The sequence below is a fragment of the Macaca nemestrina genome, chromosome 11 (assembly GCF_043159975.1).
Source record: "Macaca nemestrina isolate mMacNem1 chromosome 11, mMacNem.hap1, whole genome shotgun sequence".
Taxonomy (NCBI): Eukaryota; Metazoa; Chordata; class Mammalia; order Primates; family Cercopithecidae; genus Macaca; species Macaca nemestrina.
The window spans coordinates 132,431,125-132,439,647 of NC_092135.1; the positions used below are offsets into that span (position 1 = coordinate 132,431,125).

Below are 8,523 nucleotides of genomic sequence, written 5' to 3' on the forward strand. Positions count from 1 at the left end.
TGTGTATTACAAGTGCACTCTGGAGGGAGGGGCACTGGGGACCTGCAGGGGGCTGGACTCAGCTGGGAAACCCCCAAGGCAGTGGACCTGGTATTCCAGGAGCTCCTGTGGAGAGCCCTATGGGGCTGTTTGCACAGCAGACTAAGGGCCTTCAGGGAAGGCCGGGGAGCCAGGGGATATCCCCTTAGTCCAGGGCCCAGAGGGGAAGTGCTGTTTTGAGCACAGTCCACCCCTCAGCTTAGCCAGAGTCCTGCCCCTGGGACTTGGCCTGCATCCTGAGGAGAGGTGAGTGCAGGACAGGGACCGGCCTCACCTGCGTCTCTGCAGCGGGGTGCCCCTCTTTCTACTTTTCACCTGGACAACTCGAGCCCAACGTTCACAGCTCAGGCTCTCTCCTGGAGATCCTTGAACCCCCAAAGCTGAGGTGGGCGCTTTTTGTTTGTGTGAAAGCACAGATTATGCCAATTGATCCTGCCAGGCCCTTAAGGGAAGGACTGAGTTTACTGATCATGACATCCCCAGAGCCCCTAACAGGGCATTGTCCTGTTAAGGGCTGGCTGCATGGCTCAGAGGCACAGAGCCCTGGTCTGGTGTCTGTGAAGTCTGCAGGGATGGAGGACATTGCCTTACAGGAGGTCTCAGGCCCCGGCACTGGCAGCCTCGACCCAGGCACTGCAGGCATTGGCAAAGAGCAGTGCACCTCCGGGACCTCCTGCAGCAACAGCAGCTTCCAGACTCTGCCCCAGTGACAGCTCACAGCACCCGTCCCAGGAGGAAGGCAGGGAGACAGCAGGTGTAGGTGACACTGAGGCTATGTTGTTCTCCACCACTGCTGAGACAGCCCTCTTGAAACAGTCGCTGATCTGCACGCTCCTGCTCCTGACTCACCACTGTTCGCTCTGGCCCAGGAATAAGTCAGCCAGGAAGCCGCACAGCAGTCGTGGTTTTTAAGGACACCGGAAAAACACCCGTGGAGCTGGAGGTGGCAATTCACCCAGTTCGAATCACTCTAACAAGCCGCAATGTAAAATCCCTGGAAAAGGTGTGTGCTGACTTGCTGGGAGGAGCAAAGGAAAAGAACCTGAAAGTGAAAGGACCAGTTAGGATGCCTACCAAGACTTCGAGAATCGCTACAAGAAAAACTCCTTGTGGTGAAGGTTCTACGACACGGGATGGTTTCCAGATGAGAATCCACAAGCGACTCACTGACTTGCACAGTCCTGCTGAGGTTGTCAGGCGATGACTTCCATCAGTACTGAGCCAGGAGTTGAGGTGGAAGTCACCATTGCAGTTGCTTAAGTCAACTATTTTAGTAAATTAATTACTAGCTGTTAAAAAAAAAAAAAAAAAAAGGAAAAGGAAATAGAGAGACTTCACAACAAGCAAATGGAGTTCCCAGAATAGCAGGTGTAGACAGTAGCCTAGGAGCACTGCGTGTGACCATTCAACTATTATCTTGACCCTGGTTTCCCTACAGTCATGTGACCCAAACACACAGATCATACCAAAATCACCAGTTAGTCATGTTTCTAAGACACAACAATCTCTCCATCCGATAAATTGCAGCCTTTTCATAAGGCTGAGATGGTGCCTATTCACAATAAGAAATTAAGGTTCATTGAATAGGTCCAGTGCTTCTTGGCCCTTCACCCAAGCCCAGATGACCTCTGTCCTGTGTCTGTCTGTCCTGATGGCCACTGTCCATTTCTGTCTGTCTTTCCCAAAGGCCACTGTCTCATGTCTCTCTGTCTGTCCAGACAGCCACTGTCCTGTGTCTCTCTGGCCCTAGGGTCACTGTCCCATTTCTCTCTGTCTGTCCTGATGGCAGCTGTCCTGTGTCTCTCTGTCTGTCCCGACAGCCACAGCCCCATGTCTGTCTATCCCGATGGCTGCTGTCCCATGTCTCTCTGTCTATCCCGATGGCTGCTGCCCCATGTATGTCTGTCTGGACAGCCACTGTCCCGTTTCACTCTGTCTGTCCCGACAGCTACAGCCCTGTGTCTCCCTGTCTGTCTGGACGGCCACTATCCCTTTTCTCTCTGTCTGTCCCAATAGCCACTGTCCTGTGTTTCTCTGTCTGTCCCAATGGCTGCTGCCCCGTGTCTCTCTGTCTGTCTGGACGGCCACTATCCCATGTCTCTCTGTCTGTCCCGGCGGCCACTGTCCTGTGTTTCTCTGTCTGTCCTGGCAGCTGCAGCCGCGTGTCTCTCTGTCTGTCTGGACGGCCACTATCCCATGTCTCTCTGTCTGTCCCGGCGGCCACTGTCCCGTGTCTTTCTGTCTGTCCCAGTGGCTGCTGTTCCACGTCTCTCTGTCTGTCTGGACGGCCACTGCCCCGTGTCTTTCTGTCTGTCCCAATGGCTGCTGCCCCGTGTCTCTCTGTCTGTCTGGATGGCCACTGCCCTGTGTCTTTCTGTCTGTCCCAATGGCTGCTGTTCCATGTCTCTGCCTGGCTCAGTGGCCTTCATCTTCCGCTCATTCACATCCTGCCTGTGCTTCCAACAATATGGACATGAGCAAGGAATCGATCCTCCATGGCTTAAGCCAGGAAAGCAAACTCCACGACAGATTCCAAATTCATTCATTTATCAATTGAGAAAACAGGAAGCACCTATAACGTCTTTGGGGAACTTTAGCCCAACGAGGGGGAGAGGAAGCAAAACATGGACTTAGGATGAGGCATCATGCGGGTTTGGGTGCAGCAAACCCAGGGCGTCAACAGAAAACCTAGAGGGGAAGGATCTAAACAGAGTCTGAGAGGACACCTCAGAGTTATCCAGGCAGACGGGGAGGAGCATGGCATTCCAAATAAAGGGAGCAACCATTGCAAAACAAATCTCCTTGGGGAGATGCTGGCACCACAGCCAGTCCTGTTTCACACCCACTGGGGGTGCACTGTCTGCTTCAGAGATTTCCTTCTAGTTGAAGGTAGCTTGATGGACGTAGTGCTCCTGGCCTCTGGAGGCTTTCAGTGGAGGTGGGGGATTGATCTGATGGGCAAGTTGGGAGGGAACTCACAGGCAGGGAACTCATGCCTGCCCTTTTATGAAGGACAGAGCGCGGGTCCCCCCAGACCCACTGCCCCCGTGGAGACATGTGCTGCCTGCGCTGTCCAGCTGCCAGGGGCTGCAGGCACAGGTCCGTTCTCCTGGGGTCTGGTGTCAGGAAGCCCGTGGTGGCTGCAGGCTCTGCAATCAGCTTCGGCAGCACTAGGGCCTGCATCTGATCTTCATCGGCTCCTCCTTGGTCTCTGTCAGTTGTTCCAAACTCAGGGTGCAATTTCCTGGGATCTCCAAATCCTAACCCCATTAGAGGCTGCTGAGATGGCTGGGCCCCTTTCCCACTTCCCGCATCGTGAGCAGAGCACCTACTGTGCAGCTGAGAGGGAAGCTCTGCTTGCCCCATGTCTTCATTTTCCAGGTGAAGGAGCTGAAGCTCAGAGTCACACACTCCACAGGGATCAAGATCCTGCAAAAAGGCCTGCATATGGGCATGTGACCCATGCAGTCACACAGGGACCCATCCTCAGAAGGGCCCTTCTTGGTTTAAGGATCTGCTGCTATCATCTCTAAATTCTTAGTCATTTTTGAACAAGAGGCCCTGCGTTTTCTTTTTTGCACCAGGCCCTGCAAATCACGTGGTTGGTCCTGGGATCAGAAACAGAATCAGAACTCAGGCCCCCTGACTAAGGCCAGTGCCTTTTTCCACCACCCCACGCTGGTCGCTGAATGCTGGTGAAGCTGAACTGCAACGTGTCCAGACCATACTATTCAAAGCTAAACCAGAGGCCTGAGTGACACCTTTCCCAGCCTGAAAGTCCCTGATGAATGACATCACCAGATTTCCTGGTTGCTGTAACATTCCACCCCCAAACGAGAGAGCTGCTGCATTTTTTCCTAGTAAAAATCACCTCCTGGGGTACTTGGTCATCATCCTATCTGGGGCTGCGAGCAGCCAGTCTCAGAATCACCCAGAAGTCAAAGTGGCCTCAAGGCTTGGAGAGAAAATAAGGTCAGGAGAGCTCAGGAAGGTTTAGGAAAAATACAGGGGGCAGAGAGAACCTACGTAAGCACAGAGAGCACTGCTGAAATTGAGAGATATTTACAAACCTAAAAAAGAGCCAAAAACCCCCTCTGTGCCAGCTTTATTCTACATCCCTCTCAAGAAAACTATGGTGCACGTCTCTTTTCAAAGATACACCATAAAGAGAAGTATGTTTCTTTTTATTCCAATGACAGTGCTTCCTAGCTGCAATTGTTAATCTGCAGCAAATTATGAGAAAAAGGGTGCCTTAAGCAGAGCAGAGATTGCCACAATGGATGGTTTTTCCTGACATGTTTGTCTGTGCACGTTTCCTGAGATTCCCATTTTCTAATACCTTGTACTCTAAGTGTATTCTCGTTGCATTATTACATTGTGAGTCATCATGTTTCTCACTGCAGTGGGACTCCCTCCTCCGTCAGCCCAGACCCCCCAAGCTCCCAGAGTAACTCAGAGAAGGAGAGGGCAGGCTGGTTCCCAGGGGCCCAGGGAAGCACGTCGGTCTGTGCAGCCTTGTGTTCACACATCCCAGGTGTGGGCTTCTGGCCCAGGAAACAAGATTTTCTTCCACAGTTTGGAAACCACAATTGTATAATACCTGCTTCTTTATTTACATTCAACTGGTTTAACCATTTGAGGAGTAAGTCAATGAAAATGTTTAACAGTTTAAAAACATACAGTCAATAATTTTAGAATAAAATGTTCAGGAAAAAAATGGTAAGGTTTTAAACAGTTCAGGTTCTGTATCACCCTTTGGAAGATTCAGGTTTGCCTAAATTTTGTATTAACAGGACAGCTGCCTTCTAAACAGGGAGAGGCAGAGTTCTGTAGCCTAAAGGGGTGGGAGCACAGCCCAGGTCTTCCATGTTCACATGGACCTGAGAGAGAGCAGTAGAAACTCAGTGATTCAATTGCTTGGTGGGTTAATGCCATTTCCCCTGAGGAGACCTTGCTAGATCCTTTTTAGGACTCAGAGGAAAATAAGAAACATTGTCTGATGTCTACCCATTCCTTTCCAATTCTGTTTCAATGTTAGAGTTTTCTTTTGCTAACATTTAATCTCTATAGAGGGTCAGCTACTTATGCAACAATGTTTCATTTCCATGGAACCACCTGTTTTCTGAAGACATGGGGGTTCCCAAAGCAAACTATTGACATGGGATTTTGCAGTCCTTCCTCCCAAATTACCAGGAAGCCAGGGCTCACGTGTGTGGGTGTCAGAGCTGACAACCGGCCTTGTCAGCGTCCATCTCTTCCTCCACTCCCTCTCATGAAATTAAGTCCCTGCTGCTGGACAGCGTCTTGCTAACAGCTCTCAGGTTGCCCCCCCTCTCAGAGCCTGTCCAGGCATCTTAGCAGGATTTGCTTCCAGCCTGTCACACTCTAGACTCGTGACAGCTGTCCGCTGACTAGATGACATTCCGATAAAGGGCAGGAAGGCAGAGCGATGTCTGTTCTGGGGTGTGTGCCAGGCACAGGGTGCAGGACAGTGGTGACGCGCCTTTCCTCAAAACCACAAGCCCATGTCCTGTGCGGCGTCCTCATGCGAGATGTTCCACAGAGCCGCTTTGTGGTTCTCAGTACACTCAGAGCACTCACTCTGGCTTTCAGCAGCACGAAACAGATGCTTGAATGGGCGTGGTGGCTCAGGCCTGTAATCCCATCACTTTGGGAGACTGAGGCAGGTGTATTACCTGAGGTTAGGAGTTCAAGACCAGCCTGACCAACATGGTAAAACCCTGTCTCTACAAAAATATAAAAATTAACTGGGCATGGTGGTCCGTGCCTGTAATCCCAGCTACTTGGGAGGCTGAGGCAGCAGAATCACTTGAACCTGGAAGACAGAAGTTGCAGTGACCCAAGATTGCACTCCAGCCTGGTGACAGAGCAAGACTCCATTTCAAACAAAACAAAAGAAACAAACAAACCCAAGAATGAATGAAGCATTTGGGACATTACGCGATAGGAGCTGAGGCTTGGGGGCAGGCACCGTGCTGCATGCCATCCCACTGTTAGTGTCTTAATTTAAAGACAGGGACACAAGTTTAGGGAACAAAAGCAAATTAGGCGAGGTCTGACTCCAGGACCTGAGGCTCAGCCTCTGTCTGTGACTCTAATCCCCAAATTGCTTTCCACTGTCAGGAGCCCACAATCTCAGTAATGAAACTTCCTGTACCACTGGCTTCGTTGTTTTTTTTTTTTTTTTTTTTTTTCTTAAATTAGATGGTGTCTTGCTCTGTCACCCAGTCTGGAGTGCAGTGGCACCATCTCGGCTCACTGCAACCTCTGTCTCTGGGGTTCAAGTGATTCTCCTGCCTCAGCCTTCCGAGTAGCTGGGACTGCAGGTGTCCGCCATCATGCCTGGCTAATTTTTGTATTTTTAGTAGAGATGGTGTTTCACCATATTGGCCAGGCTTGTCTCAAACTCCTGACCTTGTGATCCGCCCACCTCGGCCTCCCAAAGTGCTGGGATTACAGGCATGAGCCACTGTGCCCGGCCACCACTGGCTTCTTATGTCAATGCTTCTTGTGCCAAAACTCAGGTGACTGGAGAAGGGAGGAGCCACACAGGCTTCTCCAAGTACATGACCTGTCCATGGACTGAGATGTGGCTTCCAGCCTCTGTGGCTGTCTTTTCTTTTATCCATATTCTCATATCTCCCATTCTAGTGTTGTCTCTTATCAACCTGACTGAGTGACATGAAAGGGCACAGCTTCAACTGTGACTCAGGGGAGCAAGGGACAAAGGAGAAAGGAGGCTGGGGACCTGACATCTGTCTTTGGTGTTTCCCACTCCCCACTGCTGCCTTGTCGCTGTAGATTCATTTGCCATCCTGAGGTCACTGCGATCCTGGTCTGTCTGAAAGTGTGCTTCACTAGGGGTAGCACTTCCACTGTTGGGCATGAATTGCATGAAGGAGGCTCAGCCAGCCTCTCAGAATAACCTCCTTCCAGCCAGGAGTGATACAAGTGTGGGCATTAGGCATTCATCGGTTCTTGAAGGGTTAGGTCCGCTGGTGGTGTTGTGGAAGGAAGGCACCCCTAACAAGGGAGGTGGCCAGGGAGGGCAGAGTCCCCTGCAAGAAGTTGCTTCTCTAGCCATATTTCTGGGGTTGTGGTTAAAGCTCAGTGAGCCAGAGCCTTACCAAGGAGGCTGATGGCCTTGGTCACAGCCAGGGTGACATCCCAGGCAGGTCACTGACCTCAGAGCTGCTCCTCAGATGTTTAGGTCAGGCTCTCAATCAAGCAGGGAATTCTGAATTGAACCTCTCTTGGGAAATTACTGGCAGTAGCTAAACCCACAGAAGTGTGTGTGTGTGTGTGTGTGTGTGTGTGTGTGTGTGTGTGTGTGTGTGAGACACATACATGGACATTGAAAAATAGTAATAAAAAAGCACCTGGGTACCCACTGTCAGGACAAAAAGTAGCTATTACCAGTACCACAAGGCTCCCTGGTGCCTGTCTCCAGCAGCTTTCTCCTTTTTCTGACTTTGAGGTTAAATGTCTATGTGTCAATGTGTTGTTTAAGAATCGATCAACGAAGATAGATGATAGATAGATAGATGATAGATAGATAGATGATAGATAGATAGATGATAGATAGATAGATAGATAGATAGATAGATAGAAGATAGATAGATAGATAGATAGATAGATAGATAGATAGATAGATTCCTAAACAACATATTATTAAGTTTAGGAAAACTGAGTAATAAGCGCAAATTGAGCTGTATAAAAAAATAGACTATGCCACCCCTAGAAAATGCAGATTCCCAGTAAAATAAGCAGAATGATGTCTGGGTCTCAGTCAGCCTTCAGCTTTCCTGAGAATTTACAAGGCCCCTTCTGGGGGATTCAGAAGAAAGATGTTGAATTAATTCTGAGAGCCCTAGGGACCACCCCAGTGAGAACATAAGTAGGGTGGCAGAGCAGCCAGGCTGTGGACCACCAGCAGAAATGTGGTCAGAGGGTGTGGATGGGTCAGTGTTTGCTGGTTCACCTCCTGCTGCAAGAAGGTAGTCAAGTCTAATATTTTTATAGGGTAATACAAGACCCAGGGACCAGGATATTGAGAGAAGAGAAGGAGCTTCATCAACACACAGGCAAGGCAGCTGTGTTAGCCCAGGCTGGCCCAGGCACTCTGTCCTTGGGTTGAAAGACACGAACAATAATGGCGGCTGTGACCTGGGGCTCATGCCCCTAATGGATCTGTCTCAAGAGTCGCATGAGGGCTGGGTGCAGTGGCTCACGCCCATAGCACTAGCTACTTGAGAGGCTGAGGCCAAAGGATTGCCTAAGCCCAGGGGTTTGAGGCGGCAGTGAGCCATGATTGTACCACTGAACTCCAGCCTGGGCAACAGAATAAGATTCCATCTCAAATAAATAATAAAAAAACCCAATAATTTTTAAGAGAGTCACATGGGTCTAATCTAAATGTGCTGTCTTCCATCAGTGTACATGGATGGTCCTGGATTCATCTCC

At 50.1% G+C, this 8,523-nt stretch overlaps 1 pseudogene; it reads left to right on the forward strand.

Moving 5' to 3' along the window:
- Positions 1-892: 892 nt before the first annotated feature.
- LOC112425222 (small ribosomal subunit protein uS10-like) lies at positions 893-1,299 on the forward strand (annotated as a pseudogene).
- Positions 1,300-8,523: the final 7,224 nt, after the last annotated feature.